Below are 24,558 nucleotides of genomic sequence, written 5' to 3'. Positions count from 1 at the left end.
TATATCTATGCATGTGTGTGTTTCGGGGTGGGTGTCAGAGAACGACTGGCTTCAAATCCAACATATTTTTAGGGGGTAGAGTGTGCTTTTATGAAGGCTGGGGCTGAGGCGGAGGGGGCTTTCCCCTTGAACAAAGCACAACCATCCATACAGTTTTGGGTGGAGGGTAAATAGAGTGAAAAGATTCACAACCAACCCGAAGCTCTGCAGCTTTAAGAAGTTTGCACACTTGAGCAGCTGGCAGCGAGCCACTTGGCCAACATAAACAGCCCTAATCCTTTTTCCAAAGAGCTTTCAACACTCATCTCTCTGGCACATCGGCCACTGACTCACTCTCTCTCTGCCTGACATTCCTGTCTGTTTGCAGCTCTGCAGAGCCGTCACCAGGAGGCACTGTGATCCTTATAATGTCCATGCTGTTAGGTTTATGCTGTTGATCATTATTCACTGCTAAGGTATGTGCCTTCCTTTGATTTTCCCCTGAAGCGAAACAGGTCTCAGTTTTCACTCTTTCTTAGTGGGAATGGAGGCTTAGTTTCACGATGTCATGTTGACCCGAAGCCCACAGAAGTATGGGTTGTTCCTGAAATTGGTGTTGACAAAAGCAAACTGGGGAATTTTCATATGGTTTCTATTCTTCACCTCCAGACACTTTCATTCAAATCAGCTTTTTTGGTGAAAGGTTAACAGTAGTTTTTCTTCTAATGTTAAAAATAAGTATTAGATAACAATTCAACTAACATTCAGTCCAGTTTAAATATTAAAGTAGGTTATGTAAATGTATCAAATAAAAGAAAACATGATTGTTAGATTTATAAACAAAAATGCAATCTACATGATTTATGTGTGAGTGAGGCTATGGTCTGTTTCTGTGGGGGCAGGGAGATCCAGGGTTTTGATTTCCTCTGCTCCCGGGGGGATTTGGCAGACACAGGGTAATTTGTAGTGAAATTTCCAGCACAGTTTGTTTTGCAGGTGGCTGAGAACGAAGGCAGGGCGTGGTGGGGAATGAGAGAAGCAATTTGCTGTCTGTGGGCTGTGAATGTGTGTATTGTTGCACAGCAGTAGGTTTAGTGTTGTGCTGGTATGAGCTATGGTCAGGGCTGGACTATGGAAGGGAGGCAGCCGTAGACATTCACGAACAAACCAAAACCACAACTGGTGCTTATGTTGAAAAGGTGTTTAATAAAATACGTGTTTCATTTAAGAAAGAAACTATCTTTGTCTGTCCATTTTGCTAAAAGAAGTTACTAGTCTTCACTCCTATGAGCTTGAAAAGACTGTCAGTTTGACACAGGAGTCACAAAAAGGGGGGAAAAAAACTATTTCAATCTGTGAAAGAGGTCACATGACAAAGCAACATGAGTATGTATTCGAAGGTTCTTGCCAAAAGACATTTCAGTCTCACAGTCGTCGGAGTGGATTCAATTAAAAACTCTTCTCTTTGAATCCCCGGCCAGGATTTCGATGTATAAATCCATGCCAGATGTTACAGCGCCACTTGAAGAACACACAAGGTGTCAAAGAAAGAGCTCAGATTGTTTCATTTGTTTTTATCTGCGTATCTTTAGAAACAAATATGCTGTTGTGATATCAAAAGTAATCTACCAGAGAAAACAGAAAGTATGCTATCAAGGAATTTTCAATATTCCTTGATATAATACCGTAATAATATGGGATTTTTTTGTTGTGGTCTTTGCAGTTGAATAATGAAGAATGCATAATATATTATATGCATGCTGTATGTTATCCCTTAAGTCGGGCTGTGTAAATAAGGGATCATCTGGAGACACAGCTGGCTGGAGAATGTGATGTCCTGTCAGTCATGTTCCTGCAGGGGCGGCTGTTTTTCTTTCGCCCCCACTGTGGAGGAACCAATTGTGCAGCACCTGTTTTACATTCCAGCCGAGGTTTGAGGGGTCTTCAGCTGCAGGACGATCCAAGTCAAACTACACAGATATGAAGAGAGTAAAGTTATATAGTGTTTCATTATTGTTGTCTCTTGAATCCTTGTGACAACTCTCAGACATCAGTATGTTTGACAGGTACTAACCGCACAAATCAGCTTCACAGACTATTATACACTCTATATGTTGTAAGAATATAATTCAACTGTACACATTTAGCATGAGGGCATTTCACTAAACGACAAATCATTTGGTCATTTTCATGCTGTACCTTTAGTAGTCATAATCTTTAGTGGTGTTAGTGAAGAAGAACATAAAACCAGAAAGTCAAAATGTCACAGATTTAAATTATTATACTTAATTTACTGTAGTGAAAACATAAACAAGACTTTAAATCATGTACGCTAAGAATTAAATGAAAATAAAAACTGTTTGAAGATGTGTTCAACATACACGTCTGTCTTGTTGAAATGTCACCCCAGTGTTTTGGTAATCAAAAACGTAGACTAAAACCAAAAAACATTTTATCCTCTATTGTTGCATGTGCTGTACATCTGCAGGCTTTCCAACTATGTCCCATGTTCCTTATTCTCCAATCATTTCCATGTGAAGTTTGATATTGTCAAGCATTATAGTCAAATGATTGTTGTGATAAGATGATTAGTTGGGCTCTTTTTTGATACATCAATTACTGTGTTAATTTTTTTTTAAATACATAATCTACAGAAATCCAATTATAACAAACACTTAAGTTTCTAAATGTAGTGTGCATATAAATACTGTAACTGTGGTAGTTCATTCACTTATTGTTGCTTCTGATACTTTTATGATTGTGCTGACATTCCTTGTTTTTCAGTGTTGCCTGACGTACTCAGGTACTGTACCAATATATTCCTGTATAGTTTTACACCTTCAGTGTTACTTTAATCTACAGAATAATTTGTAGTGTACAAGACAATATTATACTGCTCAATATATAACGTACATTACAAAATCTCTAAAGCTGATTAACATGACGTCGACTGATTCGGCTCTAGGTTTCCCTCTCCCTTCTTTTTTATACAAGGCAGTAAATTTGTTTTACTCACGTTTGCAGAACTGGGTCAAGAAGTGAGACGTTTTTGTTAGTGTGTCAGCACTTTAGATAACCTTTCAAAAAGTCTAACTGTATCTTATCTTAAGTGGCGTTGCTCAAGCCCTCATATAAACCTGCTCTCCTTTGTGTCCTTGTTAGCTGCGAAGGACAATGTAAAATGTTGGCAGGAAGAAAGAATCTGCTGAGACAGGCATGGATGAAGAGGGGATAATAGGTTGGACATGCTTCTCTAAATCACTGGATGAAACTCAACTGGGCACCTGCTTGGCTTGAATAAGCACAACAAGACGTAAACAGGAGGCTCGATATGGACTTTGAGTACTCTGATTGCATATTAAAGCTGCAATGCTGATGAAATTAACCCCTTACCTGCAACCTCCTTATGTGGCTTAGTATACCTGTCATTTCCAGTAGATGAAGGAGTCAAATACGTTTCTACATAATATCCTCCCTTCAGTCCAATCCACGACAAACATTTAAATATATCCTGTGGTTATTAGAAGAGCAAATCAGGTGTAAATCGAATGAAACGATACTGAGTGAGTTAAAATTTTCAAAGGATGATTTTTCTCTTCTCTTCCAGTACCTTGTGGATGCCAAATTAAACACCTTAAAATCATTGGGTTTTTAAATAACCGGGCAAAGAGACCATTTTCCCTTTCTATTTTCAGCCCTTGAGACATTTTCAAGGTCTTAACGTAAAATCAGGCCTCTTGATCTAAACTGCAGAACTATGTGCGAAACAGCTGTGTCAGACCAGGTGCAGTCTGTTCAGTTCTCCAGTCTCAGGCACAATTTATACCATAATTCCTGGCAGATAATTCGTAGCTACCCATTGCCAGATGAACACTATTAAAAGTGGATGGTTTCTAAACTGGAACTGGAATGTCCCGTCACACTGGTGGGGGATTCCTGTTATTAACAGACAATTCTTGTCCTGTGGTTTTACCCCAGACAAGGACTTTTGTGAAAAAAAATGGTGGGGGGATAATGCAAGTATGCACTGTAGCAAGCGTTAATGATATGAAAATCCTCCGCTGTGGCCTTCATTCAAGTTACATCACACCAAATGTATTGTTAACAAGTGGAACAATGTTGTGGACATATTGTGAAAACACATTATAACAGTAATTATGCCAGGAGACAAACATCACCCCAAGCACCCCAGCTGTGAGCCCAATACAGCAATTTGTTTGGAAGATGGGTAATGAAAACCACTTGGTGCTGGACTCCATAAATTGTGTCAGGGTTTGGAGGTTGCAAGGCTCACTACTCTGCTCATCCCTCTGAAGTACTTGAAAAACATTCATTGCACGTCACGCTGAGAGATGCCGAATTTCCTGCCATTCCCAGATGTTCCCGTGCAGATGTTCTCAGAGGAGTCTTTCAAAGGAAAAGTTATTTGCCTGCAAAAAGCTGCGCTCATGTTTGCCGTTGCTCACACGTCTGTGCAAAAGTTGCCGTTTGTAAATCATTCGACATAAAGTCGTGTCTGAAAAGCACCAGATTGCACAAACTGCCACATGGAGTGAACATAATGGGAAATAAACCTGCGTAAACTAAAAGCAGACATTTTCAGCTTCCATTTTGTATAAATAAGAAGTGCTTAATGTGTTTTTGGCTGTGTGTGATTGTATTTACACAGCACAGAACAGAAAATAATAAGATTTGCATGAATATATAGATTAATAATGTATCCAAAGTTAATTATTTAACATAGTTTGTTTCCAATATTGGCCATGACCAGAATACATCATATCCTAGGGCTGCATTTTATACTTTACTGACATCCAAGTGGTGGGTAGTGACTGTCAGGCAAAGCACCACTGAATGGCAAGGTCAAACGAAGTTGATCAAAACATGATAGAGGACTTGGTCAACAATGAGAACGGACACAGGGAACAAGCATCTATCTCTCATCACAGGGTTCACAAAGCTGCCATACATGGGGGAGCACTCATCAGTCCGCTCCCTTTGGCGAGTGGCTCCTGATCCAAGGCCAGATAAAGACACAGCAACAGATCCTTTATACTTCAAGACTGAATTGTAGCCTTGACGATTATTTGGCACTGGGGAGACAAACAAAAATTGCCTGTGGAAGGACTGATGTGAGAACTGACCTCGAATCACTGCTCTTGTTCTGAAATGCTAGATTGATGCCAGAATATGCAGACTTGAGAGATGTAAACTGATCTCTGTGTTTGTGTGTACACAGTCTGGTTGATCGGTCATTAACTGTGCTTGCAGTCTACGGATGCAAGCAGATCTTTAGGCAGATTGCAACAATCGAAGCCACTGACTAAGGCCAATGGGTTCAGTTTTGTGTGCTCTTCTGCATGTGAAATGGAAAACTAACAGCAGCAGGAAAATCAGGGGGGTCAAGGATGTGCAGTCCAATTTACTACAGCTCTTTTAATCTAACTCAGCCCTTCTTGTGGTCAGTGCTCTGTCATAAATCAGAGCATCACTGTCTTATATTGATCTCTATAGCGGTTGTTCTGACACTTGAATTGAAGAAAGGTGCAGCAGAAATATTGGCTTTGTTGGTTTGACTGACAGACGATCGTGATGTTCAAAAACACCGTCCATCAGAGCTTGACATGTAAAAAATTAAAAACACACTTCTCTGTTCTTGATTCAACAAGACAAAGAGTCCACTACCATGTTACTGTCTGTGCTTTATGGTCAAGGATGCTTTGAGCTAAATGATATCATTAGGCTAATGTTGCTTATAATGAAAATCACATCATATGCTAAGGTTTGGCACGTATAAAGCGAGTTATTCACTCAAGAATATGGTGATGCAAACAGTGAACAGAACATTTTTCAGCAAATTTTTTACCTTGTGTTCTGTTGTGTTACTGTAACAACTTTGTAGTTGCCATCTCCTCAGCTTGAATATAGTCGACATTTTTTTTAGTTCAGAGGCTCGCCATACAAACATCACTTTATTTCAGGCATCCATGTGTTTCTCAAGGCAGATACACAGGGACACATTTAGATCAGAAAGTCAGTAAAATCCACTCAGAGTTATCGACTTGCAATAGATTGCAGCATAAATTGAACGTACAGAGGAAACTGATGGGAATGTCATTATTTTTGCAGGTTTTTCTATCTTAAATATCTCTTCCAAATGTCATAGCAGTCCATAAGCCTTTAAAATCCATCCTGGAGGGACAGAAAAATGTGAAGACCAAGTCATTACTACTTGGGAAAAGATAACCAATGTGCCAGGAGAATGTGAGTGAACTATATGACTGAGCCACAAAAATATTTTAAGTAGGTCACTAACATGTAGCCTGTCAAACATTTTAGGAGCATGCTATTGGGAAATGATAATATCTTTTTGTTTTGTAATCACTGATACAAAGACACAATATGTGGTGAAGTACCTCTCCTCGATATCCGCTAAGTATTTTATCAGCTCTGATAAAGGATAGAAACCTCTGCATCAATGAACTCAGTTAGAAGCCGAGCTAATCAACATTTTTTAACAGTGCGTGTAGATGCTCACCACTTCAATAGCACCAAGATAGCAATCAGGATTAGTGGAATATGCCCCTTGAGAAATGTAAGCACACTCTTCGCCCTGTGCCTCTCCGCTCTCTGATAAACACACAAGCAGCCCCAGACTTGTGTACAGAGAAAGATCATAGACTGCTGCTGAGCTTCAGGCTTGCTGCGGTCTGTCTTAATGCTGTAGATGCTCCTAAATATTCAAACAAAGTCGAGCATGCACAGGCTTTTATTTTCATTAGTGTAAACGAAAGATTTAGAAACTTGGAAAATATTTCACAGGAGTCCAGAGAGTGTTTTCTTCTTGTTCCCATTAGGAAATAAAATGAAGATGGAAATGTGTTTTTCCAGCCTGCGAATATACGTCTCAAATGACATCACTTTACACGTATACACAAGCCTAAAGATCTATACTATAACTAACTATACATACAGTGACTTTAGAACTAACTCCATGATAGATAGGAAAATAAGGAAATACATGCCATGAGAACAACCTAAAACTGATATTAATATTAGCTGGTTTGACTAACTGAATGGAGACAGCGATTACGCCACATGTTCGTACTAACATCTATTTATAGGCATAATCTTGATGACTTCAGATTGGAGAAACACTTGCCTGACTTGTGCCTTTAATTCAATTGTAATATGATGACTTACTCTACGAATGTGCCATAAGATCACACTTACTCATTTTCTCCTCACTCTGGAAGTGATATGAGTTTCCTCGTGTTGATATGTTTTTCTGACCTGATTTGCGCTCCCATGGATACAGCTGCAGTGGGGAATGGAAAACATGATTCCCTTCTATGCTTGGAGGTACGTAGTACACAGACTGCATGTGTGTGTGTCAAAGTCATGACAATGAAGCCTCCCAACACACTGTAACCTGATGCAAAAGGTCAGACTTTGTTTTACACTTGAAAACACGTTCACATTGGTGGCTGGTAGCTTTTAGTTTTTTTAGCTTTTTAGCTCCATGTACTGTAAATACTCCCTTGTAGTACTTTCATAACGGTGTCAGTCAGGCAGTCTGTCAGTCAGACTGGCAAGTAGTAATTGAAAGAGTTTAAGGCTGTCTTCTTTGACAAGATTGTGCAGCTGAAAGGTAAAGGTCTGAACAGTAAATAAACACAAGGAAGAGACTGGCTGCTGACTGACGATAGTGTTTCATGTGACATATCTTTCATCAATATAAACTCATTGTTGTGGTGAACCTTGGCTTGACTTCTTGCTTCTTAGCTTGGCTTGAGAAGGCGTTGGCAGTGTTCTTGAGACTTGTAAAGAAAGGCCCAGGACTAGTTCTTCTACGTGACGTAGGAGGCAGTTTTATTTACTTCTTCATTGTACTTCTTTGTTTTTAATTACAGTAGTGATGTGGTTCTAGGGATGGCAATATTGGTTAGCTGGTCAATGCATCACTTTGGTTCAAATTGAAATATCTCAACAACTAGTGGATGGATTGCCATGAATGAATGTACAGACATTCACGGTCCCCAAAGGATGCATCCGAATGACTTTGGTGGTCTCCTGACTTTTCCTCTAGCGCCACCATTTTAGGTCAAATATTTTGACAATGTCATTTTGCACACGCACTTGTTTTCCCCTCAGAATGAAACAACTTAAAAAGGACCAGTGTGTAGGTGTAGTTACTGATTGTAACCTGTCGCCTCACCCTCTCCTTCCTAGCATGAAATTACTGTGGTGGCAAAACTGGTGAAAACTGTGAAAGGCCCTACTTCAAGTCAGTGTTTTGTCAGTTCTGGGCTGCTGTAGAGACATGGCCGTTCAACATGGCGGACCCCAGAGATGAGGATCTGCGGTGTCTTGATATAAAAAGCTCCTTCCAAGGAAACAAAAACATTATTATTTTTATTTTCAGGTGATTAAACACTAATGATAGCAATATTAATGTGTATTTTTTTTTCAATTTCTGTCATATATGTGAATAAAGATCCCTAAATCTGGACCTTTAACTTTTCATCTAGCACCACAAGTAGTATTTTTAAGGATGTGTTAGTGTTTTAAGTTAAATTAAGGAGTTCATCCTTTAAATTTAATCTCAGAATCTCTAATTAATTAATTAGATTAAAATACCTATAATCAATAAATTAACCCCTAAAACTAATTCAAGATCAGAACTTTCTGTTTACAACTTGTTTGAGAGGTTCTGGGCGGCTCCGGCTTCAGCCTCTTCATTTTCACCATATGGTTCTCCCTGACAACCAAGAGGTATCCGAGGTGTCCTCTAAGCCCCTGCGGGTCAGACCATTGAAGCCCCTCTCAGCACAGCAATGAGTGAGTGACAACAGCCTCCCAGAGATAAGAGCAGAGTGAGAGAAAGACCTCTGGATAGCAGTGTGTGTTTGTGTGTGTGTGTGTGTGTTAGATAGAGAGAGAGAGTGGGGGAGTATTGTGCACGTGTCCCTGTATCTGTCTGTGGAGGTGATGAGTGAGAATCAGGCCCAAGGGGGATCACGTCACCACGGAGATAGCCACCATCTCCTAGCAACCTCAGCCCTCAGGCTCACTGACGGAAGTGCAAAGTGAAAACCGATCCTCTTGAAAAAAAAAAAAGTGATAATAATGGATCTTTTCAAGCTGACAAAAACCCTGAAATGTAATAAACATTTTGTCTTTGAAGATAAGTCTGGTGATAGTTTTCCTTGTTGAGAACAAATCCCATGAAAAGGCCAGAACAAACAATGCATTGATCCAAGTATTGTCTGCGTAGCCACAGCCTGATATAGCTTAGTCCTCTGTGCCATAGATCTCTATTGTTGTTCACAACAATGAGCCATGAAAAGTTCCTTCATTATGATGAACATGGGGACTGTAATTTATTTTGAGTTGTTCCCGTATACACTGTCCTCCTGCTCTAAATACTTGCAGGAATACTTGTGGAATAGTCCACAACAAAATTACAATTTACTTTTGTTTGACTAAATTCTGTTTAACAGAGAGGTTGGGGATGTTGGAAAACTATTGAGAGTCTCATGAATCGTTGGTTTTCTTAAGATTTCTAACTGTATTCTTTAACACTTACTTCTTATCTCAGTATCTTACTTCTCAAATTGTAACTGATTTATATAATTGATAGCCAATTTTTGTATGTAAAAGTTGTTGCCCCTGAATAAACACTGCACTAATTCCAAAGCTAAAGCCAAAACAAATGCAGATTAATGCAAAATGGCTGCCGATTGTTAAATGTCCTTTATGAAGCGAGTCTGTTACTAGCTGTCACTCTGCCTCCAGCCAGCAGCATCCAGACTCGAAGCTCATTTCAGTCGTGTTACTAGACAAATTATTGTCTTCCTGCTAGACACCCTTGACAAGGTATGTCAATACTGCAGGTGCAGTTGGGCCTGAAATTGCTTTGTTTAAACTTGTCAGGTTGGAATGAGGCTCCTAATAAGGATCTGTCCTCATTTGCACGGCTCAGGCACTGTGCAAACCCACAGAGATTTAGACCTCAAACTGTTGTGTGTTTAAGAAAAGCAAACATTTATCTGAATCTGAAACTTGAACAGCCGATAACTTAGCTTCCTTTTTTAGTGGATCTATTCCTTTAAATAAGCTTCTGGTTCTCCGAGTGTGGATGTTTATTTCTTTTTTCTCCCTTGTGTTACCGTGAGTGACACAAGCTGTTAAAAGTGGAATGTGAAGGGATATACAAATTAAAATGTAAATCCTATTAACGTTTGAAATTAAGGTGTTAATGTATGAAATAGGAAGTCAATATCTGGTGTATATATATATAAAATATGATTTATTTATCTTTATTTAGGTTTGTCTGTGTGTCAATACACTTCATCCTACTACACTTTGTAGTGTTTTTGTGTGGTATTTATAGTTCCCTTTATTGCTCATAATGTATAAAAGTATTCCTGTTTACAGTTACTTAACTATACTCTGCATGTGTTCTTGTACTTGCTTTTGCTGCATTTTCCTGCCTGCGATTATTGACATTTCAACTCCAGTTACACTGCTGACTGGCCCTTTCAGGTCTTCACTTTTAATCACCAACAAAAAAGCTTCATCTGATGCTTTAATTTACATCACCATTCATTATTTTGATACCAATTTCTTTCACTTCTTATTATTTTTATGTATTGGGCTACTTTAATTCACTTAAACTTCACTCAGTGCTTACGCCTGCGACTGTAGACCTCCTTCAGTTTTTTTGCATTTCGCCTGCCACTTTAACTTAAATTGTTTCAGCCTTTGAATCATTCCACATGTTTCTGCTGGGAATTTTCAGCAGTAAACACTGAATTTCCTTCAGAATATTTTGCCTTTTTCCAGTCTTTTAAGGTTTTTCCACATCTTTTATCTCGATGTACGCAGCTCTCGTTTCTACTTTACTCACATTTGAACAGAACAATGTAAAATATATATATATATATACCTTAGACTTTCACAGGTGTCAAGATTGGTATAAGTCACAAGAATGTAAAGTATGACCGCTCTAAAAGATACCTCTATGCATGGATTATGCTGGCTTGAATAGTCCAACCCCCCCAATTTGTTCAGAGGACAAAGGGCAATGATGCACATTCCTGAGAGCAGCAGTGGAGAAGCATTCCATCCACTGTTTGTAATTGTTCACAGCTGTAAGCAGAGTCTGCTTCCTATTTGTCACATTCACGGGTCAAGCCTTACCATATTTTTCATAATCACTCGAAAAATAGAAGTAAAGCTCCAGAAGGAAAAGATTGTTTACGTACACTTACTGCAGAAGGTGAAGCCGTGCAGCTGTTAGCCTCCCCTGCACCCTCCGCTACTTGTTCATCTTCTACGCTTTGTTATTGCGAGGATGTACGCGCCATTTATCTATTTGAGCAAACGACTGAAAATAAGACCCTGTCAAGTGGTTTTCATTTTGTGGAAGGCGTTAGCATGTCTGAATTGAAGCATCTAAGGCTGGAATAAAATGTCTGAAATCTACAGCTGATTTGACATCGGACAGCATGCCAAGTGTCCTTTTATCGAATCATTCAAGAATGTCAAGATTTAGGTGTTTGTATGAGATTTTGTCAAAGAGAGATTTTTAAAAAAATACAAAAATAAGAGGAAATGGATGGATGGAGCTGTCTTTACAAGTGCTCTTCCTGTTTGAGCCACAATATTAAAAATAGGTGTTGTGATTGTGTCCGTGTGTTTGCACAGGTGCCAAAAAAATTCAGCCTTGTCTACAATATGTGCTTGTTCAGAGAGCAAATGCGAGTGGGTTTCTACATGAGAACAGAGCGGCATCACAGTCAGGGTTATTGTTTAGAAAAACAGCCTGAAACAAAGCATGGGTCACGCAGACAGAAGGAACACAGGTTGTATCTTAAAGGTAGTGTCGCTTTCTAATTGTCTGAGGTCAACTCTTCCAGAATGGGTCAAAAAAACAAACATGTGTTTGCTTTGTTTAATACACGCAAAAATTTTATGACCATTGTTTCAAAGTCCAACAACAAAACACAACAGATTCATACTAAGGAACTGACATCAGCTCGAGCAGAAAACCTCAGTCATCTTGTCCAAGTAAATCACTTTGCCCAAGCCACGAAATTATAGTTTCTAAGCTTGCGGGTAAGGGAATGTGAGTGACGGTTTTTCTTGTGGACCTGGGGTATGTTTTCAGGAACCACAGACCTAAGAGGATATTCACTGCCAGTAGAGGGTGCTGTAGCTCCTAAGGTCTGTTTGGAAAATATCTTCTACTGTTTGTTGACACCAGCTTGAGGAGAAACTGCTGCAATATCTGTGCTTAACTACGTGCAGTATGCTGTTGCATTTGGATTTAATATTTGTAGCAATTCCTCCTCTTGTCATGTGTTGTATTCTTAAGTGATGAGTGATGATGGTTTGAACAGACAATGGACCCAAGCTCTAACAATGTGATGGCCTTGTTGCAGAATTTTATGGTGTTTTCTTGTTTTGACTGTCTGATAAACACTGTCTTCTGTCTGTACCTCTGCTTTAGCTCATCCTCTCCACATTAGCCCCCTGAATTAAACACAGATTGACATTTTTGACCGCCTGTTTTTTTAAAGCTCAAGCGTTACTATTTCATGACCTTATTGAGTGTGATATTTGCTTACAGAAATACGTGTGCGTGCATGGGTATGTGCTTGTGTGCTTGCACTGTGATGAGCTCTATGTTAATGCAGTGCTGTGGTTTGCAGCGCTCCCCCCTCCTTTGCTCGACTGAACTGAAACAGCTGCCTTGGCTGCTTTGCCTCCAGCTGCTTCCAAATTGTCCCACCATTAAGCTATTATATGTTTACAACCAAAGCACCAAGCAAGCCCACTAGGTGCTAGAAATCCTGATGATCCTCCTCCGTTGTAATGGATCATTATCCTGGTTTCTTATTACACAGCTTTTGCCATGGCTGTAATTAGCTGTGATACAATTAGGCACAATATCTTCAGGGGCGTCGCAGTGTGGGGGCAAGTGGGACTGACTAGGGCTCCAAAGGCACGAGGGCCTTTGAAAAGCAAAGTTTGATTTTGTTTGCAATTTTTTATTACATATCATTTTACAATAGAAATAGGTTGAGAGGCTGAATTGTGTATTAAACAAAATAGTGGAGACTCTCTGACACCTTTCTTCACCCCCAACAACAAGGCACCAAATGGTTTAGTCCACTCCTTTACTAGGATTCGTCTCTAAACACAGCTGAGTGATGCTGGAGCACCAATGTGCACTGAGTCATGTCTATCCCCAAAAGCGACAAAAAAAAAAAAAAAAAAAAAAAAAAAAAAAAACTAGGGTAAGAAAAAGGGAACGAAAGAAAATAAACTGAGGAAAAACAGCTTTGGAGAGGCAGTCAGCCAGGAGTCTAGCTTGGAACATATTTGCGTTGTATAAGCAATTAATCAGTATTATAAATTCATCAGCATCAGACATACAAATCAACATAGCTCAACATCATGTCATGACCACTTCAAAAAACAGGAAGTGACAAACTATAAACAATTAGATATATCAAATTGTTGAGGTGTGACAGTCAGTAAGTTTGTAGTGTATGCATGAATGATCGAGATTGGGAGCGTGGTGCAGAGAATTCCGGGCCCAGGTGTTCCCAATAATGATGACCAAATCTACTGGGCATCTGACAAAGACAAAGACCAGCACCTAGCCCAGCAGCCAATAGATGCAGGGTGGTCACAATCATGAAACACATGGCCCACAGTTTCACAAAACACCACCGAGTGTTGCAGCAGCAGGTTCCTCATTTGCTACGGAAGATGTGAGTCAAGGTGAGCCCATGAAGTAACTATTAAAAGTTATTACAAGCAATCATTTGACATTGAGGTGTTGTGAACTATGCGTAAAAGACAGTTTGGAGTGATATTAAGCTTTCCCAGTAAGCTAAGCATGACATGTTTGCTATCAACAGATTCATAATAGGCAGTTTGGTACTAGCTCAAAAAATTTGAAAAACATTTTTCACAAGTTGAAACAAAAGATTTAATCTGTGCATCTTCTGTGCACACAAAAGGTTTATTTCTCTCTATTTGTTCACAGTTTTATTAAAATCCATGATAGTAAGCACTTCTTCTACTCCTTGCCAAGATAATCCATCCACCTGACAGGTGTAGCATCAGCATGAGAGAGATGAACAGCATGGCTAAGACACAGGTGTGCCTTGGACTGGTCACACTCTTAAGACACTGAACTAAGGCCATTTCAAATATCCAAATCCCCCCCTCCAGTCTCAAAGTCTGTGCCTGGATTACAGACTGCAGACTGCTGTGAAACCAAAAACTTCCTTTGGTTAAGAGTGAGAGACTGAGACGCTGTGGTTGAGCGACATAGAGGATGAATGAGGAGATGGAGCGTCAGTAGCAAGAAAATTTGTGAATCAGACAAATACAGCATTATTTTCTCACTGTTTCACCGTGATTACATTCAGCACAAGTAAACACAACTCATTTCTGCAACGACTGTTCTTGAATAGGGCTACACCACTGATTATCCTAACTGATATGTAAAATGTATCATTGAATACTTTGTACTACCCTAATAGCCTGGTATTTCTGTTCTGGGTCTAAACAGAGAGGGAGAAGAAGTACAGTGGATTAGAAACAGATGTCATGACAAGAGAAACAAATTCTTGACCTTAGAAAAAAGATTTACCATTATAAGATGGATAGTGCATGACATCGACCTGGATGTATGCTGAAGTTCTTTCTAAAGAAATTGGATGAGCTGAACTGGTTTTTGTTTTGTGCTCCTGTGTATGAGAAAATAAAATTGCCACTGAGAACCACCACTTGATATTTCCTAGATTAGAAGTTGACATTTCTAACTAGCCTACTCTAGGAAATAAACTCATCTTTGTCAATCAACAATCAAACAGTAAAGAGCTTAGTTAACAAGGCAACCTATAAAAACTGCCTCATGTGGCAACATCAGCATAAACATATTCACTATAAATAGCAAATTAAGTTCTCGGGGTACAAAGATGACCTCAACTACTCAAAACTGAGCTTCAGATAATCCCCCCATTACGTTACAACTGGCTTGAAAGCCACAATATAAGGAGGGGTGTGACACCAGTACTGATGCAAAAGAAAACATTTATTTACAAAAAAGCTCAAATAACATGGCAAAGCATGAAAGAGTGAGGACAGAGTAATGAGCCACATATAGACTGAAGCACCATCTTCATAGATGTGCCCTCAATGAGCTGCACCCACTACACAAAGACATAGAGCAGCCAACACTTTACTTATTTAACACTTAACGCCTGGATATGCCACTTTGGAACAATTAAAAGGAAAAATTCACACTGTGAACGTGTGATTTGACATAAATATTTGCTCTCTGACACAAATATGTGCTAACTCTCCTTCATTCCTCCCTTCAGTCTGCTGGGCTCTGGAGTTATGGGAGAGTACCCACTCAGAGGAGAGGAGCATGAACACATTGATCTTATTTGGACAGGCTTTTGTCTGGGACACATCCAAACCCAAACAGCCAGGGGAAGTACCACAACAGGGTGTAAGTAATTCTCTTGCAATCCAGACACACTCTGCATAGGTTACAGACAGAGCAGAGCCACTTGTATCATTCAAAACAGTGTTATTTCTTTATTCAGCGTGTAATGATTTATTTAACTGATACGCTCTCCCATGTTTTTCCTCTTGTGTTCATCTTTACAGAGTGGTTATACTGTTACTTAACATACTCTGTCCTTCAAACTGTGCTAAAAGTTTTATGCCAAAGAGGTGTTTCTCTGTCAAAAAATGCAGCCCAAAAAGACATCTGGTTTATGTTATGACAACACTGCTTTAAGACGCAGCTTGTATACAACTGAACCAGTTCGCAGCTTTCAAGAATTGGAAGCATTCACTGTCTGCATGTTTCTCATTAAGTATGAATACAGAATAATACTGTACTTTAGTATGTTGCAAATATTCAAGGCACACTTATTTCACAATAACTCGAGAAGTCTCCAGAAAAACAGCGAATAACATAGACAACATACGCTGTATGTCTTTTCTATTTCTCAGTTTTTCCTCAGTTGTTATGAGTGTCCATTGAGGTCCATTGTCTTTAATTTCTATGACGAGTAATTTATGGTCATGTTTTTGTGCAGTGTAAACACAATCATGTTAATGTATACAGTGCTCTTACAATGGAGATATTGTTTTGATATTTTTTGTTCATGTTCGTTCATGTTTATGTTGAGAAATGTTTCCATTTCTGCAGTTTAGGGTTAGAAAAAGGTGGAGGATGGAGGCCTGCTCAGAAACAGTAAATAACAGACACAGTGCTTTTGGGTAAAACTGTAGTGACCTAGTGAGGTCCTGGGGCAGGTAGAAAACTGAACTCAACTAAACAATACTTGGGTTCAATTAATATGCCAGTTATTTTCTCGATTCATCGATTAAGTTCTCCTGGAAAAAGTAAAAAAAAAACTGTAAAAAAAAGTTCATGACAATATCTGCCCAATAGTACATGATTAGATATCTTGATTTGTTCAGTTGATTGACTATCTTAGAAGACATTGTCGAACAAACAAATCAGCAGATATAGCAAACACTAAAAAAAGTGCTGGTGTCAGGACAATACCGAGCTCCTGAACGTCAGCAAGACGAAGGAGACAATAGCGGTAGCAGTCTTTGGGAAGAAGCAGGCAAGGAATTATGGTCCCCCTTATTATCAACAGGTCCATGGTGGAGAGAGTGGCTATCTTCAAGTACCTCAGTATCCGTATCCCCTGAAATACTGAGGAATTTGTACTCCTGCATCATTTAGAGGATCTTGACAGGGAGCATCACTACCTGGTATGGAAGTACGACTGCATTTCTATCCTGCCTAAAGACATTTATACCAGACACTGCACAAATAAGGACAGTGGAGAATCATTAAGGGTCCCAGCCACCAGGATAATGGCCTTTTCTGTCTGCCACAATCAGGACGAAGGGTCCAGGATCACCAGGCCAGCACTGAGAGTCCCTGCCATCCATAAATGAAGACACTGTCTAAGACTTCACCATAAGAATACCTTTCTTACTTACTTACTTACTCCGTATCATTATTATTGCAAAGCAACAGGTTCCTGCTTTTTTTCCCCATCTGTTTAGAATAAGGCAGCATAAAATCATTTCAATCACGGAGCCAAATTTACGATCAACTGATTGCACAGATATGCAGTTCTGCAGCTTCTTGGCTTATTGGCTGTTTTGACTGCATCGCTATCTTTGGCTGCATGAAATAACCACTTACTGGAATAAAAGAAACTGTGTTATACCTCAAAGAAGTCATTTGATGCTTTTAAATCTATTCAAAGTGAAAAGTAATTAGTAAGCCTGTCTTATCAGTCATGTGTTTTCAGTGTAAAGGGATACTATGGGTATTCCTCAGTCTGTTTGGCTTTGTTGTCAGGGAAAAGGGCAAAACTTTCAATTCAGAAGTCCTTTTAGACAATAAAAAGTTTACATAAAATGAATGGTCTTGTGTTTAATTTGAATTCTATCTGTGTGATCGCTTAACATGTGTAAAAGCGTCTTGTATACTTCACTGAAGAGTACTGTACTTATCAGAATTAGACTTATACAGTAATACAGTAGATATTTTTTAGCCTTAAAGGTTTAGTGTGTTTATGGGGCTCTATTTACAAAATACAGCAGAAGTGTAATATAATAAGCATAAATATGTTTATAATCACCTGAAAACAAGAATTGTTTTTCTTACCTTACCTTTTTGCTGCAGTGTTTTTGTACATGTCTGTGCCAGGCTTCTAACCTGACAACATCACAATTCATCAATTTTAGCTTCCCTCCACTGGCTTCTGCTATGTTTTAGTACTTTGTAAACAGTTTTTTTAAAAGGTGCAATATAAATAAAGTTATTATTATCATGTACCTCCCCAGTTCATCTCTCAATACTTTAAAACTCTTTACACAATCAGCACAACAGAGGGTTAATGTGCAATAAACTGCAGCTCACTTTTCATTGCTTTGACACAGAATGCATTCACTGGCCGCATCTTTTAAAATTCATTCATCTCACTCAAACTCCACCACCAAAACTTTGTTTACACATGTCTCACATGTTTACATACTGTCAAAATTATGTTCAAAACCATAAACACAATGTTCAAAACATACACAAAATTACTGTAAATTAGATTGAAATGTGCTACATTCTGTGTTATTTAGGTACCACAGTATCACGGTGGTGCAGTGGTTAGCGCTGTTGGCTCTTAGCCACAAAGTTGACCCTTCAGCTGGAGCTTTTCCATGTGTAGTTTGCATGTTCTCCTTATATCTGCAGAGTACTCCGGCTTCCTCCCACAGTCCAAAGACATGCACAAGTTAGTTTGTGTGAATGTGAGTGGGAATGGTTGTTTGTCTCTATGTGTCAGCCCTGTGATGAACTGCCAACTTGTCCAGGGTTTACAACACCTCTCGCCCAGTGCCAGCTCAGATTGGCTCCTCACGATCCTGATAAAGACGGATGGATAAACTCCAAACTGGGACAAACAATACTGAGCATCTGTTTTCATTCCATGATGTCCTCTATAAACGATGGGACAGGTGAGGCAGAATCCAGAAAGTGACATTTCATCATCTTGTCTTGTCACAGATTGTCATCCCAGGATGGAGTCACTTTTCCTTCCACCTTACTTCATTCCTCAATCCCACACAGGAATTCTTCATCCACATGATCAGATGTCCCTCTTGGACGCAATGAATGCTGGATGTCTGGACACATCTGCAGGAAATTGTCAGGCATGCAAAAAGCTTCTTTCCCAGGTGCAAGAGAGGACAGAGAGTTTGATCTAATTTTGTTGCCAAATGCAGAAGAAATATGACAGACACAAGTATGTAGTGAATATAGTTTTGTTGAGATGTGAATTAAAGTCATTGGGTACATAAAAATTATTGAACCTGAGTCACACATTGGTTGTTTTTTGGTCAAACATTCCTGGTAGTAAAGTCACACAGTTGGCTCATCAGTATGAGTCACTGTTTTCAGAAAACCTCTCTTTTTCCCCGGTGTCTTATTGAAAGAGGATCAACATGCTCAGGGTAAATTGCATTTAGTGCTCTGCTGTAGGATGTGATTGGTGATAGATCAGACTGTATTAGGTAACAAAAGACTTGAATTAACTGGCTGTTAAATCAATAATCCCTCTCTTCCCCCCTTCTCTGTCTGACTCACCCATTCTCTGTGTTCATGTGTATATATATATATATATATATATATATAATATATATATATATATATATATATATATATATAAAATATTTTGTAGTTTTGGCAGTCATTCCCAGCTGAAGTGAAATAAACCAGATACAAACACGATGCACCGTGACACGATTAAAAAACGGTACAAATGCGTGACGATTTGCACCGGTTGACAGAAAAAATTAGTCGCGATTCTTTGCGAATGTGAGAGAAGTAGGATATGTTCTTTTTCTTCTTTTTTTAAAATTAGAAATAGGTTACAAAAAAATCACTGTTTTGGCGATTCATTTGTTCAACGTCAGACGTCAAGTCACGTGACTTACGTCACTACGTAGGTACGGAGCACAGAACGAGGGAAGACATGGCGACGGTAGAAAATAGCTTTGAAACAGAGGATGCACCAAGCAGTTTTAAATCACCTCTGTGGTGGCATTTTGGATTCCCTATATACACAAATACAACCAGTGAGAAATGGACAGACAAAACCAAAACAGCATGTAAATATTGCAAGAGACTGCTTATAGCGGCAACACGAGCAACACACAGCAGCATATTAGCCGCCACCACAGTGAGAAGCAAAGTAACGTTATGCCCCCTCGTGAGCGAAAATTGCACATCACACCAGTTTACTGTGAGATTGTTTCTAAAGAAAATTGCACATCACACCAGTTTACTGTGAGATTGTTTCTAAAGAAATGAGATATTTTTCATGTATTTTGTTTAAGATTACCGTATAAGTTGCACTTTTTATAAGAACACAAACTGTTTGAGAGTTTCTATAAAGAAAGCACCTAAGATTTTTTTCCTACAAATAAAAAAATTATTTTATTTAGTCATAATTTGTCTGTAGCTCATTTTGATAAAAACAAAAAAAACAAACCAAAAAAAAAAAATCATGATTAAATCGTATCGTGAACAAAAAATCGTGAACCGTATGAAGTCGTGAGTTGAGTGTATCGTTACATCCCTAACAAACACCTTCATTTTTTTTTACTTTCAGTGGCTTCTGATTAATACATAAAACAAAACAAAAACAGCATTATTTGATTTACAGCTGATGATGGGTCACATGGAGGTTCTGCTTCCTTTCACAAGTTAAAATGGTATAAAGGTGAACGGCACTTTACTTACACATTGTTTCCTTCTCTCATGCTCCACTGGTAAACTTTAAATATAATATTCATAATGTTTAAATGTCTCTATCATGATTAAATCAGACTATATTACATACTGGAATCCAGGATTTTCTGAGTAGCCTTTTGAAAGGAGTAATGAAGTGAGGAACAGGCTCTACTTTTGTATTCAATCTATTAAAGTCCTTTGTGACGCTACGAGCCAGGAAACAAACAGCCACAGAACTTACAAATAAATATGTTGAACATGCAACAACAATTTCTTGTTGCACACAAATCGACTTTGAAGATTTTCTTTGAAAATGTGTGCTGTGAATTTGCGGGGTCCATTGTAGTCCCTCGATTCACCCATGTGCTTTATTCAAACAGAGTTTCATTTCGTAAAACAGATGCTTGTTTGAGATAACTGGATGAATTTAAGCAAAAGAACATGTTTTACTCTCTGGAGGCTTGTTGTATTGGCTAACAGGTAAATACACAGTATTTTCTGTGAGTATATGTGCAATCCATGCAGTGACACACATTACAGCCCTTCTTATTTCCTCGCTCTTTATGCTGTTCCGTGACAGATAATGTGTAGGGGTGTGTTCACACTGTGTGTATCAGTTTGCCTAGTTACATTAGCTTGTGTGTGCACTCCTAAGGTCAGAACAAGCCAGCTTATTTTTGTTGAGTCCACAGCCTGTTTGGTGAGGAAAAATAATCTGGAGCTGTCAGAGTCTCTGTTAAACTCCAAAATGTATATGACCTTGTCATGAAGGAGACTTTCCTCCTTTTGATGCGGCTGTCCATCCAGTTTATTTAAGAAAAAATGTTCATAGATTATATCTATATTTGTGAAAATGAATTTTTGGATAGTATGCTGAATAACTGAATGTCTTAACTTTGCTTATTCCCCTCAGAAATGTAGTCTAGGACAGTCTGGGGACAAGGGCGTCACAAAGCAAAGCATGACACTGCACTTTACTAGTTTAAAGAGCATGAAAACAAAACTGCAAAATGACTCAAACCATGTCAGGAGCATTTCAAAAGCAGAGCGCAAGACTTTGTTTATTGTTGCTCATATTTGGTCATTTTTCTGGTTTATGCGCTTCTAAACATGCTTCTAAATGTGTAAATATACTACATAGTTAATTTGTTTCTCAATTGTCTGTTTTTACGACAGCAGTTTGTACGGGATATTTTATTTTGAAAATCCACCAAATTCTCTATGCTGTTTCTGTGTCTCAAAATCCAGAACCGAGAACACAAGTAGCAGAAACTCGGGGACAGAGGACGAACAATATAAGACTGGGGATCAAACACAGACTGAGAACAGATAGAGGACCAATACACAAGAGAAGGCAAGATGGAGAGACACAGGTGAAAATCAAAAGTGGCGGGAAACACAACAAAGGCAGGAAGTAAAGCCACAGAGGGAAAACTACAAAATAAAACAAGAAACACTAAACAAGACACTCAAAACCACAACACAGATGCTTTGTCAAATACATGTGATCTTCATTTATTTGACTTTGTTAATGCGCTGCACTACACCCCCCCCCCAGCAGAAGCCGACCAACGGTAAGGCGCAGTAGTCGTCCTAGTATGTGTGTTTACACAGAATCACATTCTAGGTTATTGTTTAAGGGATGTTGGTCAGTCGTTATCTGAGTCAGTGGGATTGTTAGAATTGTAATTTTCTGGTTTCTCTGCAGATCCTTTCATCCATCCTCCATTAAGGGTAGAACAGGAGGAGTCTGTAAATCCCAGGATGTCTTCTTGATCCGACTCCTCATTGAAGATTTTAAGGAGGTGTTTTTTCTCCTGCTCCTGAGCAGTCGGGTAGCAAGGTTTGAGACAGGACAACTTTATAATTCACAGGCCCAACTTGTTCCACTACCCGATATGGCCCTTGCCATTTTGGGGCTAATTTGGCGGCAAATGATTTGTCAGCCTTGGAGAGAGGATGGGCTCACAACCAGACTCTGTCCAGTTCCTGGAACTCAAGGTCACATCGATGTTTGTCATAGTTTCTCTTCTTCCGTCGACGAGCCGAGTCCAGATTTTTTTTTCCACAAAGGAACACAGATCTTTTAGCTGTGTGATTTTGGTGTATGGAGGGGTATCCGGAGCAATTTCCTGAGGTTGCAACATGAAGTCAAGAGGTCCTCTCAGGAAGCGAGAAAGATTAAGCTCGGCAGGAGAAACGCTGGTTGACTCCTGGACTGCAGAGTTAATCGCAAACCGGAATTCAGCCAGGTTCTTGTCCCAATGTTTATGATTATCACCAACATAGGTTTTTAAAAAAATGTTACGACCCGACAGGGCAAAACTTAATCTAGGGGAATTTAGGGAGGTAACAATTAAAGTAAAGACCCAAAAACAAATGGATTAACCAAGGACCGACTGCAAGCGCAGGGATTTATTAAATAACACCCAAACTTTAAACAACGTAAAGAGAAGGTTTCTTCAAAACGACACGATGACTGCCAGGAGGGATCACACTGCACACAATGAACCGCTCGCTGCAGGAACACACCACGCACACCGAACCACTCGCTTCGGGAACACGCCATCACTGAAACACCCGGTAGGCAGTTATAGCCTACAGGTGTTGATCATCTAATCAGCTGATTGAGGAGGAGAGGGAAAGGGCGGTACCTGAAATCAAAGAGAGCACAAGACAACAAGACACACCCACCACGGCACGTAACACCCCCACCAATAAGAAAGAACCCCACCCACAGGTTGACACAATTAACACTACACACTATATTAACGAAAAATTACAAAGACTATATTAATACATGCTAAACATACGAGATGGCACATGCCCATACAAAGTGGGGTATACAGTGAAGGGATCAAGCACATCTCGACACTGAGCTACCTTACACGTGAACTCGTTGGACAACCGGACAGATTGCTGTGCATCATTAATGCACCAACCCCAAAACCGAGTCCCCACCACGATCCTTCTTGCGACGCCTGGGGACAGGATAAACTTTGCCGCGAGCTATGTCATTACCCATGATAAAATCAACGCCATCAATGGGAAAACAAGATCGGACACCCACAGGAAAACAACCCGATGCCAGACCCGACTGCACATGGATTCGGTGCAGAAGTGCGGGAGTGAGACCCATCCAATCCCTAACCACAGTACTGGCGTCAAGACTTGGTACCAGGTGGCAACACACGGACAAAATAAGGGACTGTGAGCAGGCAGTGTCACGCAGCGCAGTTACAGCCGCTGGTCATCGGTGTGTCCTGAAGAGACACAAAAGTTAAATATAAAAGGCTTAAAACAGTCAGGCACCCCTGATGCTCTAGCCTCGTCACTGGAGGTTTTAATAAGCCCACGGCTTTTGGTGGCGTCGCAAGGCCCTTGCTGCTTCCAGGCAACGCAATCAGCAATCAAATGACCCAATTCGCGGCAATAAAAACACAACCGATCAGCTTTGGAAGCAGAAGAAACAGCAGCTGACATCTGCGAACCAGACTTCGGATAACTCTCACAAGGGGACTCACGTTTAGCAAACACACTTTTGTGTGTAAGCGCAAACTCATCTGCTAAGACGGCAGCCTGCTGCAAGGTGGACACTTTTGTTCATTTAAATACACCGCAATTCGCTCAGAGACGCAACTTTTAAACTCTTCCAGTAACATCAGTTCACGCACCGCGAGAAAATCATCAGCCTACAAGCCGCACACACCGGTCGAAGAAATGCCCTTTTCTCTTGCAAAATCAATGTGGGTCTGATTGGACACTTTACGCAGATTGCGAAACCGCTGTCTGTACCCTCAGGTACCAGCTCATATGCCCGCATAATGCACTCTTAACTTTATTGTAATCAAGACCATCCTCCACAGACAAGGAAGAGCAGGCCTCCTGAGCTCTGCCTGACAATTTACATTGAAGTAAAATGGCCCACACATCCTCTGGCCAGCGTAACGCAGTGGCAATGCGCTCAAATGCGCCGAAATAATTCCCACCTCTGCCTCACGAAATGCAGGGACCAAAGAAATGTGTTTACTCACATCAAAGTGTTAGGTGGGCACGCCGTGGCTGAACCTCACCAGCCTGAGTTGTGCGTACCTGTAGCTCCACTTGACGCAGCCTAACAGCTTTTGTCTCTCTAAATTCTTTAGTTCCATCCCTACAGAATGAAACTCACGCTCACGCTCCTCTTTTTGTAATTGCAAGCGAGCAAAACGGAC

At 39.8% G+C, this 24,558-nt stretch overlaps 1 long non-coding RNA gene across 2 annotated transcripts; it reads left to right on the top strand.

Annotated features, from left to right (window-relative positions):
* The first annotated feature begins 393 nt into the window (after positions 1–393).
* On the top strand, positions 394–17,283 carry LOC109136875 (uncharacterized). 2 transcript variants are annotated; one of them, XR_002041522.2, is made up of 3 exons: positions 394–455; positions 15,390–15,523; positions 16,695–17,283. It is a non-coding gene; the product is annotated as an uncharacterized LOC109136875 (long non-coding RNA). The 2 variants fall into 2 exon arrangements; XR_003461312.1 differs by lacking the exon at positions 394–455 and adding an exon at positions 12,127–12,210.
* The last annotated feature ends 7,275 nt before the right edge of the window (positions 17,284–24,558 follow it).

Source organism: Larimichthys crocea, chromosome XXI (assembly GCF_000972845.2).
Source record: "Larimichthys crocea isolate SSNF chromosome XXI, L_crocea_2.0, whole genome shotgun sequence".
NCBI classification, from domain to species: Eukaryota; Metazoa; Chordata; class Actinopteri; family Sciaenidae; genus Larimichthys; species Larimichthys crocea.
This window is presented reverse-complemented; position numbering and strand designations above follow the sequence as displayed.